The sequence below is a fragment of the Protopterus annectens genome, chromosome 8.part0, assembly GCF_019279795.1.
Source record: "Protopterus annectens isolate FY-2018-M chromosome 8.part0, PAN1.0, whole genome shotgun sequence".
Classification (NCBI taxonomy): Eukaryota; Metazoa; Chordata; order Ceratodontiformes; family Protopteridae; genus Protopterus; species Protopterus annectens.
Genome location: NC_056741.1, coordinates 915,940,507 through 915,960,703, shown reverse-complemented (window position 1 = coordinate 915,960,703; position 20,197 = coordinate 915,940,507). Strand labels below are relative to the sequence as shown.

Here is a 20,197-nt window from a genome sequence, read left to right as displayed (position 1 = left end):
ATCAGTGACACAGTCAAATGACACAAAATTATTTATAAACTTTCAGCCAGTAATACTGGCATATGCCACACATGCACTGTCCCACTTTTCCTGGTACAGCTGGCAATACCTCATAATGTCACCTCTCTCTCCCCCCACTTTGAAGACTCAAGCTAGTTTTTCAAGTGACCCTGGAAAATGCTGCTCGAGAGAAATGGACTTGTCTGGGAACACATCAGCTTATATCCTGCCTTGAGAATCCATCTGCATTGCAATGCTGTAATCTGGACTGGTTAATACAGGGGGTCTTCCCAAAGCCCTTTTAAGCTTTTGGAATACCTGCTCGCAGGCTGGGGACCACAATACCTTATCTGGCCTGTTTTTCCTTGCCAGGTCTGTGAGGGGAGCAGCTATTGTACTGTAATTGGGAATGAACTTTCTATAGTACCTCTCTGTCCCCAAGGATGTCCTCACCTGCTTTCTGGTAACAGGGGCAGGCTATGCCTGAATAGCTTCCACCTTAACAGGTTCTGGCCTAATCTTACCACTCCTCACTCTATGTTCCATGTAAGAGATCTCTGCCATACCCACCTGACACTTACTGGGCTTAATGGTCAACCCTGGCCCTTGCAGTCTGCCCAGGACCTCCCTGACATTCTGAGGTTTCATTATGTTAACAAAGTACAGTTTGTGCCACTGCCTCCTGCCAAGTAGGTTTATCATATAATTAACGTCACTGACCTTCATTACCACTCTGAGGGGTCCTTCCCAAGCTGCATGCAATTTACTGTGTCCGACAGAAATACGCACCATAACCTGCTGTCCCGCAACATACTCTTGGGCTCGAGCAGTCCTGTCATACCAGACCTTTTTCTGCTGCTGGGCTCCTGCCAGGTTCCCCTGGGCTAAACCCATGAGTTCATAGGTTCATAGGTTCATAGATTAGTACTAGGCTAACTGCCCTGTGGGCCACTTTAAGCCTAGCCGATTACCCCATGTGAGAATCAAACCCTGCACCTTGTGTCTGTAAGGTAAACACTTAAACCCTTCTGCCAACCTCCCACCCAGTTCTTTAAGCCTTGTCCTGAGGGTTAGGACACAACCCACAACACACTCCTTGTGGGATTCACAGTCACCCTCCCACTCATCACAAATCAAATCTAAAGGCCCCATCACCCTATGCCCATACAGAAACTCAAAGGGTGAAAAACTTGGGGATTCCTGGGTACCTCTCTTTATGTGAACAATAGAAGGGGCAAATATTTTTCCTACTCTCTCCTAAACTGGTCTGCAAATGCCCGTAGCATGGTCTTTAGTGTAAAGTTTCATCTCTCCACCAAACCATTAGTCTGGGGATGGTGGGGTCTAGTCTTGGGGGCTTCACCCTACAATGCTTCCACATATAAGCCAGCAGGTCTGACATAAAATTGGCACCTCTGTCAGTAAGTATTTCTCTCAGGAAACCTACCCTTCTGGAAATCTCTAGCAAAGCATTTGTCACCTTCTCTGTCTTGATGGAGGACAGAGCCACTGTCTCAAGGTATCTGGTAGCATAATTTTCTACCACCAGGATACTTGGGCTACTCAGAGGCCCCATAATATCCATAGCTACCCTCTGAAATGGCTCCTTAATCACAGCCAAAGGCATCAATGGAGCTTTGACCTCGTCTCCAGCCTTGCCTACCTTTTGGCACTGCTCACGGGTCCTGCAGCACCATGTTGCATCTCTTGCAATCCCAGGTCAATAAAAATCTGCATAATAGGACTCTTAGTATGATTTATTTATTTATTTATTCATTTGGCATTTGTTAACTGGGAAAGTCCAACTGGGTAAATGCCCTTTTTCAGTGGAGGCCTGGAGAGAAAAGCTCCACAACACTGTAAAATTACAAAATGGTGGATAAAGCACAGTAAAACAATATATTGAGGACAGAGCATAATGAAGTATAGTACATGACATTTCTAGGGAACATGTCTAACATAACAGTAATTAGCAGAACCTTTGAGTGAAACAAATGGAGTGAGGGGCAGCTTAGTAAGAAAAAAAAGACAAAGATTAGACTTCGTCAACAGAGCTGATAGTGAGAGCAGGTTAGTTTAGTACTGAGATTCTATTCTAAGTTATATTCTACTGGTAGTTAGTAAAAGTAGGAGCTGTAACGGGGGTATAGGGGGAGTTGGTAGGAAGGATGTGAGTACAGTGATTGAGTGATAGCAAGGAGTAATTGTGTGGAGGGGGTTTATGGAGGGGTTTTGCAGAGACAAGTTCAGGTGCTGTATAAATGTTCGTTAAGGGTTCATTTGAAAGTTGTGGTGTTACTTAGCTCTCTGATGGCTATGGGAAGCCAATTCCAGGATACGGCTGGAAAGTAGCTGTAATCGCTTTGGCCAATAGATTTTTTTGCCTTATAGATATCTAGGAGATTTTGGTCTGTACTGCTAAGGTGTCTGGCTGGAGTACAATAAGAGATGACAGAAGAAATGTTAGGGCGGAAGGAGGGTTTATTGAGAATGGAGTGAATGACAAGTAGTTGAGATAAGAGAAGTTGTTTGGGGGAGCTCTAACCAGTTTAACAAACTGAGGAATTGACAGTGATGTGATTTTGTTGTAAGTGGATCCCAGCTTGGTGAGTAGAGAAGACTGGATGTTAGGATTTGGGACCCATAGAGGTGGGCATGTGCAAGTGTGATTCGGGACTCCTTTGTAAGAATTTTCTTTTATTTCTATAAAGTAGTCCAAGTTTTTGGTGAGTTTTTTTTAATGCAACTGTGGACATGTAGATCAAATTAAAAGTTGGTCATCTATGATAACCCCGAGGAGTTTAGTGTGCGTCTCAGCCTCACTAGTGGTGTCGTTGACAGAAGTAATAGTGAAGGTAAGTTTAGAGTGGGAGAGAGAAATTTTGGTAAGTTAAGAAGAAGTTTGGAAGTTTGTTCCAGTAGACAGAGTCCCCTTTTCCTTGAGCATCAGCTGCCTCCTTAGCTACCTCCCTCAAGCCTCACAAGGTAGGGTCTGAAAGCTGTGCCTATCTCAACTCTATTTTCGTGACCTATCCCAGCTCCCCTTCCACAGGAATTCTAGTATCCCTTTCAGCCTGGGTACTACCACTCACCTTTGTCTTTGCAGTCACCTTATTCACAGCAACATCTACCTACCAGCAGCTGTTGTTCACTTTCAGGCTCACTGCTACTAAGCAGCGCCCTTCCTGAAATAATCACATCACCAGCTCCAGCTTCAGATATGTGGTATGTCTGCCCCCCCTCCAATGCTACCAGACCTACCTGCCTGTCTCCAAGCCTAAGTGAAACTGCATGCACATAAGGTACTACATTTTCAAAATCACTCCCTATTAAGACATCTGCAGGGATATCCTCAACACACACACACAGGCACCTGGGAAAGGTTGACAAAGATTCACCAGCTATGTCCCCTCACTCCAGACTATGAGGTGGACTGCTGCCACCAGCCAGGTACTCTAAGGCTCTTACAAAGGGTAACTAACTATACTATGTTAAATTAATACTGCTATAAATGGAAGAATGTGACCGAAGCAGTAAGGCTTATCGAAGTGGCCACAGCGTCACTAAAATAAGCACAAGTACTCTCAAGTTGTTAAAAGTACTCACTAAAAGAGTAGCTACAAAGAAAAAGTATAAAAATATTTAACAACAGATAATAAAAATAGAATACAGAATAATATTTAGTTACAATAAATATGAGTTTTCAGTCACAGGAAATATAAAAATAACAGAGTTGGATAGAATCTCACAGATGCAGAAAAAAAGAAAATAATACTAAACTAATATCATTGTCCTATTCCTAACTTAACTAAAGAGAAACTGTCCCTAGTTAACAATCTTAGTATTGCAAGGCAAGATGTACTGCAGAGATGCTCACTTCCACAAGGCAAGATGAGATACTACACACTAACTATACAACAATTGAACTGTGATAACTGACATAGACCTTTCATATCATGTTCCAAAGAAAAACAAGAAGAAACAACAAACTGCTGCTGCCAGAGTTAAATCCTTCAGCTAGTTATAGAATGACATCACATGTAGTCACCTGAATCTGGCACAAAACACATTCAGAACTCTGTTAAGATTCTGTTGCAGCATTTTTAACATAAGCAACTTTAACAAATACATTTGTAATACAAGCATCTGCACAAATCAATATGACAGTCAAAGAAAACAAGATTATTTACATAACTTCAACCAACCATGCTGGCATATGCCACACATGCACTGTCCCACTTCTCCTGATACAGCTGGCGATACCTCACAATGTCACATCTCTCCTCTCTTTTGAAGATTCAAGCTAGCTTTTCAAGTGACCCTGGAAAACGTTGCTTGAGAGAAATGGGCCTGTCTGGGAACAGATCAACCTATACCCTTGTCTTGAGAATTCATATGTATTAGCATTACTGTAATCAGGATTGGCTAATAAAGGGGGTCCTTCAAAACCCCTTTAAGCTTTTGAAATGCTTGCTTGCAGGCTAGGGTCCAGACTACCTTATCTGGACTGTTTTTCCTTGTCAGGTCTGTGAGGGGAGCAGCTATTGTATTAGAATTAGGAACAAACTTTCTATAGTACCCCACTGTCTCCAAGAATGTCCTCACTTTTTTTTTGGTAAAAGGGGCAGGGCATGCCTGAAGAGCTTCCACCTTATCAGGTTCTGGCCTAATCTTACCACACCCTGCTCTATGTTCCAGGTAAGAGACCTCTGCCATACCCCCTGACCCTTACTGAGCTTAATGATCAACAGTGCCCTTTGCAGTCTGCCCAGGACCTTCCTGACATGCTGAGAATTCATTATATTAACATAGTACAATTTGTGCTCCTGCCTCCTGCCTAGCAGGTTTACATGTAATTAAAGTCACTGACCTTCCTCACCACTTTGAAGGATCTCTCCCAAGTTGCTTTCAGCTTATTGTGTCTGACAGGAATGAATACCATAACTTGCTGTCCCACAGGCTACTCTTGGGCTTGAGCCTTCCTGTCATAGCAGACCTTTTTCTGCTGTTGGGCTTCTGCGAGGTTCTCCTGGGCCAAGCCCATGAGCTCCCTAAGCCATGTTCTTAGGTTTAGGGAATATGCCACAACAGACTTCATGTGGATTCACATTCAACCTCCCACTAATCAAGAATCAAATCTAAAGGCCCCCCCCTCGCCCTAAGCTCATACAGCAACTCAAAGGGTGAAAACCCTGTGGATTCCTGGGGTACCTCTCTGTATGCAAATGGTAGATAGGGAAAATATTTGTCCCACTCTTTCTCCTACACTGGTCTGCAAATGCCTATAGCATGGTCTTTAGTGTAGAGTTTAAATTAGTCTGGGGATTGTAGGGGGTAGTCCAAGTGCTTCACCCCACAATGTTTCCACTGACAAGTCAGCAGGTCTGACATAAAACTGACACTTCTGTCAGTCAGTACATCTCTTGGGAAACCTACTTTGCTGAAAATCTCTAACAAAGCATTTGCCACCTTCTCTGCCTCAATGGAGGGCACAACCACTGCCTCAAGGTTATCTGGTAGCATAATCTACTACCACCAGGACATGCTTCTTCCTTGTGAAACTTGGGCTACTCAACAGGCCCTACAATATCCATAGCTACCCTCTGAAATGGCTCCTCAATCACAAGCAAAGGCATTAACTGAGTTTTAGCCTCGTCTCCTGCCTTGCCTACCTTTTGGCACTGGTCACAGGTCCTGCAGTACCCTGTTACATCACTTGCAATCCCAGACCAATAAAAATTCTGCATAATACGATTCTTGGAATGTTCTATGCCCATATGACCTGCAAAGGAATGTCATGGGCTCTGGCTAGAAGTGCTAGATGGTAGGCTTTGGGCACTACCAACTGCTGTATTACCTCACCCTCTAGCCCTCCATCAGGTGCCCACTTTCTGTACACTAACCCTTTGTTCCAGTATGTAGACTGCCCTTTGCCTTGATTATCAGGTATCTCCTTAGCTACCTCCCTCAAGCCTCAAAAGGTAGGGTCCAAAAGCTGTATCCCCTTCTCAAGACAAGGTATAGGTTAATGTGTTTCCAGACAGGCCCAATTCTCTCAAGCAATGTTTTATTAGGGTCACTTGAAAAACTAGCTTGAGTCTTCAAAGGGTGGGAGAGATGTGACGTTGTGAGGTACTGACAGCTGTACTAGGAGAAGTGGGACAGTGCATGTGTGACCTATGCCAGCATGGCTGGCTGAAGTTTTGTAAATAGTTTTGTGTCATTTGACTGTCATATTGATATGTACAGATTCTTGTATTAAAAATGTATTTCTAAAAATACTTATGTTAAAAATGCTGCTACAGAGTCTTAACAGAGTTCTGAATATGAATTGTGCCAGAAACAGGTGACTAGATCTGATGTAATTCTATAACCAGCTGAAGGATGGAATTCTGGCAGCAGAAGTTTGTTGTTTGTTTTTGGTTTTTCTTTGGAATCTGATATAAAAGGTCTATGTCAGTTAGCATTTTCAGTTGAGAGAGAAGTACATGGTGAGGGAATTCCAGCCAATTTAACCTTTTAAGAGCAAGGCACAGTAGTGTGAGTGGTAGGAATTGTCTGCTGTGAATCTTGCAACTTTATTGTAGGTGGATTCAACTTTTGTTAGGAGAGTGGTTTGAATGTTTGTGAGGATTTGTGAACCATAGAATAGTATGGGGAGAAGGTAGGCATGGGATAGGGAGATCTTAGCTTTACTGGATAAAAACTTTTTGTTCTTGTAAAGGAGTTTTTTTTTTTAATGTTGCTCAGAATGTGCAGATTGAATTTGAGGTGGTCATCAATGATGACCCCTAGTAGGTTGGTGTGTGATTCAACATAGAGATGGGTATTATTGAGGGATGAGATAGAAAAAGGAGGATTTAAGATGGTTCATTGTTTTGGGGTTGAAGAGTAGGAGCTTGGTCTTTTTTGGGTTTAGTATTAACCGTTTTTTAGTGAGCCAGTTTTCAATGGATAAGAAGGATTTCTGCATCATTATATTTAGGTCGGAGAACTTCAGCTACGGTGATAACTGTTGAGCCATCTATATATTGCACCAGTGATGACTATGGACGTGGTTATCCCTTATTTAATATTTTTATACCTTTTCGTTGTGGCTGGCCTTTTAGTGAACATTTTAACAACTTGAGAATACTTGTGCTTATTTTAGAGATACTGCCCACTTTGATAAGCTTTACTTCCTCAGTCACACTCTACCATTTATATCAGTATTAATTTGACATGGAATAATTGGTTATCTTTGTAAGAGCCTTAGAGTATCTGGCTGCTGGCAGCAATCTACCTTGTAGTCTGGGGAAAGGGGACACAACTTGTGAATCTGTGCAGCCTTTCCCAGAAATCTGCAGCGTGTGTGTGTGCGTGTGTGTGCGTGTGCACGCGTGTGTGTGCATGTGTGTGTCAGATACTTGGAACTGGGACACAGTACTGAAAGGTGGGTCTTGTTTGGGATATAGGGAAATAGACAGCCCAGTCCCAATGGAGCGTGTTCCATTTGTGCTCTTCGAGAAAGCTGAGGTATTGCAGGCTGTATCAAAGTGGGACAGTGCATGTGTGGCATATGCCAGCATGGCTCTCTGACATTTTTTGAATACTCATGTCATTTGACTGTCACGTTGATTTGTACAGATACCTGTACTAAAAATGTATTTGTAAAAGTTGCTTATCTTAAAAATGCTGCAATAGAATCTTAACAGAATTCTGAAAGTGAACTGTGCCAGATTCAGGTAACAATATGTGATGTAATTCTATAACCAGCAGAAGGATGGAACACTGGCAGCAGCAGTTTGTTTATGTTTTTCTTTGGAATGTGATATATAAAAGATCTATGTCAGCTGTCACAGTTCAGTTGTTCAGTAGTTGTTAGTTGTACAGTTCAGTATGGGGAATATTTCATCTTGACTTGTAGAAGTATGCATCTCAGCAGTACATCTTGCCATGCAATATTAAGTGAGTTAACTAGGGCCAATTTCTCTTTAGTTTAGTTATGAAAAGTACCGTGAGATTAGTTTAGTGTTATTTCTTTTTTTGTTTGCGAGACTCTATCCAATTGTGTTATAATTCCTGTGACTGAAAAACTCTGATGTTTATTCTAAATAAATATTAAGTATTTTCCTGTTTTCTATTTTTATTATCAATTATTAAATATTGATGTTAAGTTGTCTATCTCGCCTTCATTCTTGCTGGATGGGTTCGGAGCCGACCTCGGCTCCGACTCGGCCACTCTAAAAGCTCGAGAGTTGGTTCCACCGGCTCAAGGCTCCCCTTATATCCCACAATGCTAGGCGAGAGTTACCCCAGATCTCGTTTGCCGCTACAGCTTCGAGGTTGGTTTTCTACCGGTTCTTGGTAAGTGACTTTTTCTTGTGGAAATTAGTCTTTCAAAACCCCTTTAATTTTAATATATTTACTTAATTCCCTTAGTTTAGAGAAATTTTTATCCCCTTCTAAAAAATTTCCGTTTTTTTCCCTCAAGAACCTTAGGTTCTTCCCTTGGGCCTACAGGCCTTTTCTCTTCCCTAGTGGGGTGTGTGTATTATTTTATTTTAAAATCCTAGTTAGTGGTTTTATTATAATTTAATTTGACAGGGTGTAACTAGTGTGTTTGTGTGTGTGTTTGTGTACACCTGTTTAAAAATGTCAAAGGAAGCAAAGGTCTCCGGATTCAAGAAGTGTGATGCGTGCTGTCAGAAAATGTCTCTGACAGATGCTCACACTTCTTGTGTCTACTGTCTGGGGCCTTTGCACCTGCAGGACTCCTGTGCTGTGTGCCATGGCTTCAGCCCCAGGGTCCTGCAGGAAAGAAAAAATAAATTGATACTAAGAGGCTTACTCAAGCCAGAGGATTCCCTATCTGTTTCAACAGGGAAGCCCTCTAAGGCATCTAGGTCTTCGGCTCCGGCTACTGAGCCGAGACCTAAGGTTTCTCAACCTCTGCCTTCATCGGCTCCGGCTGGAGCCGATAAGTCTCAGTCCACAGTTTCTGTGGCTCCCTCGGCTCCAGCCGGAGCCGAGGTAGTAGAAGTTCCCGTGTCGGCTCCGACCAGACCTTCGGAGCCGACAACTAGGAAGAGGTCCAGGTCACCATCTCTTGGCTCCGTTCATTCGGCTCCAGGATCTCCCCTGCTGTCTGAACGGAGCCAAAGATCTCACTCCTCTAGGTCATCGAGGCTGTCGGATCATGACCTTCAGAGGGTAGTGAGTCGACTTCTTAAGTCCGAGGCACTGGCCCAGATGCTTCAGAGCCCGACTCATCAGTAGATGCCTGCCCCGGTCCATCAACATATTCCTCCTTCGACTCTCTTGAGCTCGGAGCCGGGTCGTGTCGGAACCGAGACTGTGATAGCGTCGGAGCCGATACAATTGTCTTCGGCTCCGTCGTCGGCTCCGTTTTCTTCCTTGGAAGAATCTCGGCGCCGGACTTCCCTCCTTGGCTCCGAGGGGTGAGTGGCATCGACCCTTGTCCGACCCCCTCTCCCTCTCGGTGCTTCGGCGCTGGTGAGTTCGGCTCCGACATCGGCCTCGGAGCCATCACTGTCGGTGCCGAGGGGGGTTCTTAGCTTCTCGGAGCGGGGACCTCTGGCTCTGCCTGACAGGGGTGCATTCGAGGTCATGCAGAGTGTGTTAGAGCCTGGCTCTACTCCACAGTCGGCTCCGTCCGCCCCTCCCTCTATGGTGTCTCAGGCTAAGTCGACTCACTCCCTCATCCCGGACAGCAGACAGCCAGCTCCTCAGGAACCCCCTGTGGGGATTTCATCCTCTTCCGAGGCCTCTCCTGATTTGGCAGAAGAGCCCCCTCAGAAGAGGAAGTGTAAGAGGAAACACATTGACTCACCTGAGTCCATCACGTCAGACACAGATTTGGATGATTCTGAGGGTTCCCCCCGTTCCCCTTCTGAAGATGTCTCATTTGCAGACATTCTGGAGATCCTGAAACAGAGGGGAAATTGGCCAGCCCTCAACCCTTCGGAGGACGAATCTGTGTATCTTGAGGCGTTTGGCTCTCGTCCTTCCACCTCCTGGGTGTCCCCCTTTGACCCCCTCATGCAGGTGGTTGCTAAGAAGGCATGGACGGCTCCTGATTCAGTGGACCCCACTCCCAGGAGACCCTCCAAGTTCATAACAGCACCAGCAGACAAATAGTTCTTAACAAAAGGAGTCTCTGTGGATGCTATGGTGGTAGCTGCTGCCACTAAGAAGGAGCTAGCTGATCCTTCAGTACCTGTCCATCCACCTAACAAGGAATCTAGGTCCATGGACAGGTACGGGAAGCGGATGTTCTCGTCAGCGACATTTACCATGCGTTCGCTGAACTACCTGTGCCATTTTACTCGTCTTCAAAGGGACTTGATCAAGGAAGCGAGTGAAATGTTAAAGGACCCTACAGCTGCGGGTTTCCAAGATAAAATGAACAAGCGGCTGGTTACCCTTAACTCCATAACCAACTCCTACATGCGCCTTCTTTCTTACGCGGCTGATGGAGCGAGCAGAGCCGCAGGGACAGGTGTGGCCTTACGTAGGCATGCCTGGATGCGGCTATGCAATTTTATGGACCCTTCAAGACGTCTTTCACGAACTCCCCGTTTGATGGATCATCCCTCTTTGGTCCTCAAGTGAAAGAAACCTTGACTAGGTGCGAGACTGATGGCAAGACCCTTTCTGCCGTCGGAGTCCGTTTTTCTACTCCTTCCAGGCCTTACCCCAAAGGCCAGAAAGGTGGAAAGATGTGGTTCCGTAAACAATCTCAAGGGACTTCGCCTGACGACAGAGTCGCTTCCCGCCAGAGGCAGAGGCGGAATAACAATGGTAGACGCCGCCCTAGGGGCAGGGGGTCCGCAGAACCAGGGCAATCGGGAAGCCTTCCTGACAAGCCCTTTCAGCATCCCTGAGGTGTTGCCCGACTGCCCATCTTCGGAGGCAGTCGGGGAAGATTGTCACTGTACCCAGAAGCCTGGCTATCCCTGACTCAAGACAAATGGGTACAGTCCATCATTTCAAGGCTATTCTATCCCCTTTCTTCGCTTCCCAAATCAGTCAAAAAAATCCCTTCCAGATGTTCCACCGCTCAAAGGGATCTAGCAGTTTTGGAGATTTCAAAACTGCTTGCAAAAAGAGCAATTCAGCCAGTTCCAGCAGACCAGCAAGGATCCGGAATCTACTCAAGGTTCTTTTAGTTCCAAAGAAAACAGGGACTGGAGACCAATTTTGGATCTCAGTGTCTTGAACAGATCAGTCAAGAAAACAAGATTTCGGATGGTCACGCTGCAATCCATCCTTCCCCTTTTGGGCAAAGGAAACTGGATGTGCTCTATAGACCTTCAGGATGCGTACTATCACATAAAAATGAACAGACGCTCCAGAAGATTCCTCCGCTTCAGGCTGGGAACCAGTCATTTTCAGTTCAGGGCCCTGCCCTTTGGTCTCACCACTGCCCCCGGTGTTTACCAAATGCATGGCAGTGGTAGCTTCTCACCTGAGACGACAAGGATTCCAGGTGTTTCCATATTTGGACGACTGGCTCCTCACAGCTCCCACCAAGCATCTCCTTCTGATGGCCAGAGATTACACTTTTTGCGTTTGTCAAAAGCTGGGTATTTCAATAAATTGCGAAAAGTCTGTTTTGTCGCCTTGTCGTACTATTACCTACATAGGCGCAAATCTAGATACAATAAACATGTCTGCAAGACTAACACATCAGAGAATATCAGACATTCACAAATTGGTATCACTCCTTTTCAACAACAACAGAATCAAAGCCAGGTTAGTTCTGAAGGTGTTGGGAATTATGGCAGCGGCCATACCTCTGCTTCCATTAGCCAGATACCACATGCGGATCCTTCAATGGATGCTCTTTACTCAATGGTCATACCAGCAACTTCCAATGTCTCACACCATTATGATCACGCAAGCGTGCAAAAATCATCTCATGTGGTGGATGTCTTCCCCCCAGCTATTGTCGGGAAGACCCTTTGTTCCACCTCCTCCGGTTGCTACTCTGACAACGGATGCCTCCCTGATCGGGTGGGGGGGGCATTATCAGGGCAGGATGGTCCAAGGCACATGGCAACCAAACGAATGCCACTTGCACATAAATGTTCTGGAGATGAGAGCAGTGCTTTTAGCGTTGCAAGCCCTTCAAGACTCTCTTCCCTTGGGAACGATTGCAATCCAGACAGACAATATGTCTGTAGTGTGGTACATCAACAAACAAGGCGGAACCAGATCATACCCCTGTGTCGAGAAGCACTCAGACTGTGGCAATGGGCGATTTCTTCTCAGCGGTTTCTGATAGCAACGCACATCCCCGGGAAGTCCAATCAAATTGAGGACAAGTTGAGCAGAGCTATACTCATGCCTCACGAGTGGTCTCTGAAAGACTCTGTAGTGAGAGAAATTTTTCTCAAGTGGGGTCAGCCTTGCTGCGATCTTGTTGCTACTCCCAAAACAGCAAGTGCAGAGAATATTTCACTCTATTCCCTTTACCAGGCCAACCCAGCAGAGACGCTCTAGTCCAAGTTTGGCCCCGGGACTTCTGTATGCATTTCCTCCTTTCCCACTGATCTCTCAAGTAATACAGAAAGCTATCGCTCAGAAGGCCTCATTGATCCTCATTGCTCCTTACTGGCCTCGACAAGTGTGGTTCCCCTTTCTACATCGTTTTCTCTTGGAGCGACCGTGGAATCTGGACCTAGTTCCAGATCTTTTGATCCATCAGTCGGGTCAGTTTCATCGCTCCCTCCCTCTCTGAACCTCACTGCTTGGTTCCTCCAGTTCCAACCTTAGCCAGGCTTCCTCAATTATCTCACTCTGTTAGAGATATTTTGATAGCTTCCCATAAATCTTCCACTCGAAAGATTTATTTGAGTAAGTGGAAACGCTTCACATATTGGGCTCAAGGAAAGGACATAGATCCTTTCACTGCTTCCATCCAACTAGTTCTTGATTTTCTAGCTGAACTCTTCCATGCAGGTTCATCTCCCTCTACACTTAAAGTTCAATTGGCAGCTATTTCTAACTTTCATGTGGGTATTTCTGAATCTGCCCTAATGTCCCACAAGCTCTGCAAAGCCTTTTTGAAAGGAGTTTTTCTTCTCAGACATCCTATAAGAAATCCTCCTTCTCCTTGGGACCTAAATTTAGTTCTTGCTTCTTTGATTCTTCCCCCTTTCGAACCTGCAGTCTCCTGTTCTTTAAAATTATTATCATGGAAAACTCTTTTTCTGATAGCTATTACATCAGCTAGAAGAGTTTCAGAGCTTCAAGCACTCAGCTGTCGTCCTCCTTATCTTTTGTTTCATAAGGACAGAGTATCCTTACGAACTAACCCGTCCTTTTTGCCTAAAGTGGTCTCGACGTCAAATCTAAATCAAAGCATTGATCTACCGGTCTTTTTTCCAGAATACTCCAATAGGTCTGAACAAAAATTACACTGCCTGGATGTTCACCGTCAATTGAGGTACTACTTGGATAGAACTAAACAGTTCAGAAAATCTGATCAGCTGTTTGTCTCCTATGAGAGCAGAAAGGGACTTTCAGTTTCAAAGGTATCATTATCCAGATGGCTAACATCTTTGATTTCCCTTGTATATGAAATTAGACATCAAAAGCTGCCTGATAAACCTAAGGCTCATTCCACCAGAGCTTTGGCTACTTCTTTAGCCTTCCAAGACAGACTGCCTATCGACACCATTTGTGCAGCGGCTACTTGGGCTACTCCTCACACTTTCATTTCTCATTATAAGTTGGATTTAGCTTCTAGGCATAGAGCTAACTTTGGTTCCACTGTTCTCAGGAGTCTGTTCCGTTAGGCCACCCGGGACAAGGTGCTAGGGACGCGGTCCCATCCAGCAAGAATGAAGGCGAGATAGACAACTTAACATATAGAAGTTATGTTCTTACCATAACGTTCCATGTTAGTTGTCTTCTTCTCGCCTTCTTCTTGCGTCCCACCCTCCTTCCCCCTGGCCTGGACAGACCTAGAGGAGTTGTGATTGTGACCTCTCTTTCTACCACCTCTTTCTTAGACATATGCTATTTTGCATATTTCCTGGTTCAGGATGTAGGTCACCCTTCTTTCTTCCTGTTGTTAGAGGTGGACTCTGTTTACAGTTATTCTGTTACTATTATAAGCTGGGTTAGCTTACAAACGAGATCTGAGGTAACTCTCGCCTAGCATTGTGGGATATAAGGGGAGCCTCGAGCCGGTGGAACCAACTCTCGAGCTTTTAGAGTGGCCGAGTCGGAGCCGAAGTCGGCTCCGAACCCATCAAGCAAGAATGAAGGCGAGAAGAAGACAACATGGAACGTTATGGTAAGAACATAACTTCTATTTATACCTTTGTATTGTGGCTGGTGTTTTAGTAAATACTTTTAAGATCTTAGAAGAGTACCAGCGCTTGTTTCAGTGCCATTTGGTCACTCTGAAAAGTCATACTACTTCAGCCACACTCTACCATTTTCATATCAGCATCAATTTGACACAGTATAATTGGTTACCCTTTGTAAAGCTTTAAAGTATCGAGCATGTGGTAGCAATCTACCTTGTAGTCTGGAGAAAGGGGACACAGCTGTTGAATCTAAGCATTTCCCATATGCGTGTATGTGTGTGAAAAATCAGATATTCAGGTATGTGTCAGATACTTGGGACTGGGACACAGTGCTCCAAGGTGGGTCTTGTTTGGGATGTAGAAAGACAGAGTCCAGTCCCAGTGGAGCGTGTTCCGTGTGTGCTCTTGGGGCAAACTGTGCTTGATGCAGGGAGCTGCATTTGAAATACTGTGTAAATACATTATTCCTGTGTTTAGCAACCACCTCTCACCAGTGTTGGTGGTGAGGATTAGGGCTCCTTGATCACTGACATGGAATACAGAAGGGCGTGTCATCACATTTTATTGATGCAACATTGTGAGGTATTGCTAGCTGTACTAAGAGAAGTGAGACAGTGCATGTGCGGCATATGCCAGCATAGCTGATGTTTTGCAAGTAATCATGTGTCGTTTGACTGTCACACTGATTTGTACAGATGCTTGTATTAAAAATATATTTGTAAAAGTTGCTTAACCAGCTGAAGGGCTGAAGTCTGGCAGCAGCAGTTTGTTTCTGTTTTTCTTTGGTACCTGATATAAAAGATCTATGTCAGTTATCACAGTTCAGTATTTGTTAGTTGTACAGTTCAGTCAGTGTGTAGTATCTCATCTTGCCTCATGGAAGTAAGCATCTCAGCAGTACATCTTGCCTTGTGATACTAAGTGAGTTAACTAGGAACAGTTTCTCTTTAGTTCAGTTAGGAAAAGTAAAGTGAGATTAGTTTAGCATTATTTCTTTTTCTGCATCTGTGAGATTCTAACAGTGTTGTTTGTATATGTCCTGTGACTGACAACTCTGTTGTTTATAGCAACAAAATATTAGGTATTCTTCAGTTTTCTACTTTATTATTCATTATTAAATATTTTTATACCTTTTCATTGTGGCTGGTCTTTAGTAGTGAATACTTTTAACATCTTGAGATACTTGTGCTTATTTTCGTGACACTGTGGCCACTCCAGAAAGCCTTACTGCTTCGGTCACACTCTACCACTTATATCAGTATTAATTTGACACAGTACATTTGGTTACCCTTTGTAAGAGTCTTAAAGTATCTGGCTGGTGGCAGCAATCTAGCTTGTAGTCTAGAGAGAGGGGACACAGCTGTTGAATCTGTATCTGCCTTTCCCCGGTGTGTGTGTGAAAAATCAGATATTCAAGTGTGTGTGTCAGATACTTGGAACTGGGACACAGTGCTCCAAGGTGGGGTTTGTTTGGGATCTGGAGAGAGAGAGACAGTCCAGTCCCAGTGGAGCGTTTCTCTGTGTGCTCTTGGGGGAAATTGTGTTTCATGCAGAGAGCTGCATTTGATACGTCTTTTACCGTATTATCATCTCACAGCTTTGCTGTATGTTAGAAACTCAAACTACTTCATATAGGTTGCTGTAAGCTAGAAAAACAAGTTATGTACTCACCATAACATTCCATCTGAGTAGTTATACTTCATTTTTCTGCAACCTGTGGGTATACGGATCTGTATCGGATCCGAGCCAGCAACTAATTTTTCTAGCATCTGCTCCAAGCTCCGAGCTCCTCCCCTTACCCATAATGCCCTACCATCTCCTATCTTCCCTCAGATCGAGTTTGCTGCAACTAACAATATATATGCAACTCAACCCAATAACCAACCTAAAAACAGGATAAGGTCCGGGGGATGGAGGGAGGGAATGTTGCAGAAAAATGAAGTATAACTACTCAGATGGAACGTTATGGTGAGTACATAACTTCTTTATCTGAAGTAGTTAACTTAATTTTATCTGCAACCTGTGGGACACAGTCTCCAGCTACTCCGATCCTGGGAGGCCCTTATAGAAGGATATTCCTAAGCACCGCAGAGCCAAAGGATGGTCTACCCCTCGAAATCAGGTACAATTTGTAATGGGAAATGAAGGTATGTGAATTGGCCCATGTTGCTGCTGTGCAAATATCGTCCAAAGGTACCCTGGACCAAAAAGCAGCAGAAGTCGCCATGGACCTGGTAGAGTGAGCCTTAACTATACCAGGAGGAGATAAACCTTTTAATCTGTAAGCATATGAAATACAAAGAGTGATCCATCTTGCTAAAGAAACTTTAGAAATAGCTTTCAAATAAATGCTTTGGAAAAGGAAACAATTTGTCAGTCTTGCGGAAAGATTTCATTCTATGAAGATAAAAACTAAGTTTTCTATGAACATCCAACAAATGGAGTTTGTATTCACCTCTATTTTGAAAGCTGGGAAAGAAAACGGGCAGATTAATGGACTGGTTTATGTTTGCTTCAGATGCCACTTTAGGTAAGAAGGAAGGGTTAGTACGGAAGGAAACCCTATCCTTATGGAAGACCAAATACAGAGGCACGGCAGACAGAGCTTGAAGCTCAGAAACTCTCCTAGCCGATGTGATGACGACTAGGAAAGCTGTCTTCCAGGACAAAAATTTTAAGTCCACCAAAGCTGCGGGTTCAAAAGGAGGGGCTACCAATGCCTGTAAAGCAAAAGTAAGGTCCCAAGGGGGTACAGAATCCTTGACAGGGGGCCGTAGCAGAAACGTACCTTTAAGAAAAGCCTTACACAGCCTAGAGGAGGCTAAGGCCATGTTGTCTTCACCAACGTGAAAACTGGAAATGGCTGCCAATTGTACTTTCACTGTGGAGGAAATAGCTCCTTGCTGAAAGATACCAGACAGGAAGTCCAACACCGCTGGAACAGGAGCTATAAAGGGATCCATTTCTCTCTGTGATGCCAAAATGGAAAAGAGCTTCCATTCACTGCAATATAGTTTCCTAGTGGAGTCTTGAAGAGAGGCCACTAGAATAGATTTTATCTGGGATGAAAGACTGGGAGCCCTGGCGATTAATGGAACTGGAGCAACCAAGATGTTAGCTTAAGGCTGCCCAGGTCAGGTGGACGTATCCCCGACGGATGGGAAATTAGTTCCAGGAAGGGATCCAGAACCCACGGGGGAGCTAATAGATGAGACCAAAGGAATGGGAACCAAACCTGACGAGGACAGAATGGGACAATGAGGATCACTTTGCACCGTAGTCAGCAAGCTTTCTGAAGAAACTTCGGAATGACAGGTAAAGGTGGATAAGCATACAGAAGCCCAGGGGGCCAGGCATGGACTAGAGCGTCTCTGGGGGCTTCCCCTGGTGAGGGAATCAGAGCGAAGAACTCGCTGCACTTCGCGTTGGAAGGAGATGTGAAGAGATCGCAGCAAGGCTGACCCCATGCCAGGAAAATCTCCTCCACTACTGACTGTTTCAGAGACCACTCATAAGGCATCAGAATGGCCGGCTCAATCTGTCCGCTAAAATGTTGGAGCGCCCCGGGATGTGCATTGCTATGAGACACAAACCGGTGGAAATCGCCTATTCCCACACTCTCATGGCCTCGCGACATAGAGGGTAGGATCTGGTTCCCCCCTGCTTGTTGATATACCAGACAACAGACATGTTGTCTGACTGAATTGCAATCAATCTGAGAGGGAGGACTATGTGAAAGGCTTCCAACGCTAAAAGCACTGCCCTCATCTCTAGAACATTGATGTGCAAATTGGTCTCTGTCTGGGACCATGTGCCTTGGACTGTCCTTCCCAAACAGTGTCCTCCCCACCAGAGTTGGAAGGCGTCTGTGGTCACTGTGGTTTGGACTGAGGGTGACGCAAATGGGCATCCTCGATATCTCCGGTGAAGTTACCCCCCAAAGAAGAGATGTCCTGCAGATGTGACTGATCTTGAATGGAAATTCCATGGGTAGGTCTAGCCAAGACCACTGGACAGCCAAAGTCCATTGAAGAACCCGCATGTGAAGGCGTGCATACGGGAGAATAGATATGGAGGCAGCCATGCAGCCCAGAGCCCGGAGAATCTCACTCGCCTTTGAAGACTGGGAGTTCGCTATCTGAGCTATGTGGCCCCTGAGATGTAGAATCCTGTCTGGAGTTAGGAATACCTTCATCTGCAAAGTGTCTAACCGTGCCCCAATGAAGTCCAGAATTTGTACCGGTTGCAAATGGGATTTGTGAACATTGACTGTAATTCCCAGTAGGTCTGCTAACCGAATGAAATAATCTCAGGCCAGACACAAGTGCTGCTTGTTGTGCACAGTGAAGAGCCAGTCATCCAGGTAAGGAAACACTTGAATACCCTGAAGCTTCAGGTGGGCTGCTACAACTGCCATTACCTTGAACACCCTGGGGGCTGTGGTGAGACCAAAGGGTAGGGCCCTGAACTGAAAGTGACTGGCTCCCAGCCGGAAGCGCAGAAACCTCTTGGAGCTTCTGTGTATTTTGCTGTGGTAGTAAGCATCCTGAAGGTCTAACGAGCATATCCAGTCGCACACTCGGAGACTAGGTAGAATGGACTGTAGGGTGACCATCCGGAATTTCTGTTTTGCTACCAACAGGTTTAATGTTGACAGGTCTAGAATGGGCCTGAGGTCCCCCGTCTTTTTTGGCACCAAAAAGAACCTTGAGTAGATGCCTAATCCGGACTGATCGGGGGGGGGGGGGGCCTTTTCGATGGCTCGTTTGAGAAGCAGCTTTGAAACCTCTAGAGCTGCGGCCTCCCTGTGAGCGGGTGGAACATCTGGGAGGTGTTTTGTAATGTCTGGAGGGGCAATGAAAGGAACAGAGTAACCTCTGGATATTATCTGAAGAGCCCAGTGGTCTGTCGTAATGGACTCCCATGCCGCTGGGTGTAAGGACAATCGTCCACAGACTGCCTCCAGAGTAGGACAGTTGGCAACCCCTCAGGGCTGCTGACCAGGTCTATCAGAAAAGGATTCCCTAGACCCAAAATTCCTGATACCCCCTTTACCTCTGAGTCAGCGTCAATCCTGTCCCCCTCTGCCTCTGGGGGAATAACTTTCCTGAGAATCCCAGGAAAACTGAGATTTTCAGAACCACATCTTCTTCTGCCCTCTGATTCCTAGAGAAGGACCGCTGAGGGTCAGAGAAGCGGTCTCAGATGGCAGACAAAGTCTTCCCGTCCTTTTCACTCTGGACAAGTGTGTCACATACTGTCTTCCCAAGAGGGAAGAGCCGTCGTAGGGAGCATCGATAAGGGTCCACAAACTGACACAATCTGAGCCAGGCATACCACCACATGGCTATGCCTGTCCCAGCCGCTCTAGCTGCTCCTTCCGTGGTGTGGGAAAGTAGCCACATAGATGTATTTGAGACTGACTTCTGAGTAGACATTTTCGCCAGGAACAGCTGTCTGTCCTGCGGCGAAAAAGACTCCGGGGGTGACTCAGCGAAATCCGAAGCAAGGTCTCGCTGAAGTCGAATCACATGTGCCAAATAATTCAGCGCACGGATAGAAAAAGTCAGTGAAGAGTATACAAGCTTCCCAAACCTATCCACTGATACTACTCAAACTACCTCACACAGGTTGCTATATGCTAGAAACTCAAACTACCTAAGTCTGCATTTGCACTGTACCAAATACTCCTATCCAGATTTTGTAAGCAATACCTACTTCTTCCAATGCAAATTATTGTTTTACAGCTACTTATGTATATTCATTAAGTGTTTTTCACTTGAACTTACAATTGTTTCTTAATGGATATAACAGTTATTTCCTTTTAAATATAATCTCCTCAAATTTCTTATGTATAATTTTTCATGTATATT

The 20,197-nt window shown here is 45.0% G+C and overlaps 1 protein-coding gene across 1 annotated transcript in view; it reads right to left on the bottom strand.

Annotated features, from left to right (window-relative positions):
* Positions 1-20,197, bottom strand: part of PROSER3 (proline and serine rich 3) — a 1,217,796-nt gene that overhangs the window by 652,562 nt on the left and 545,037 nt on the right. The window lies entirely within an intron of this gene.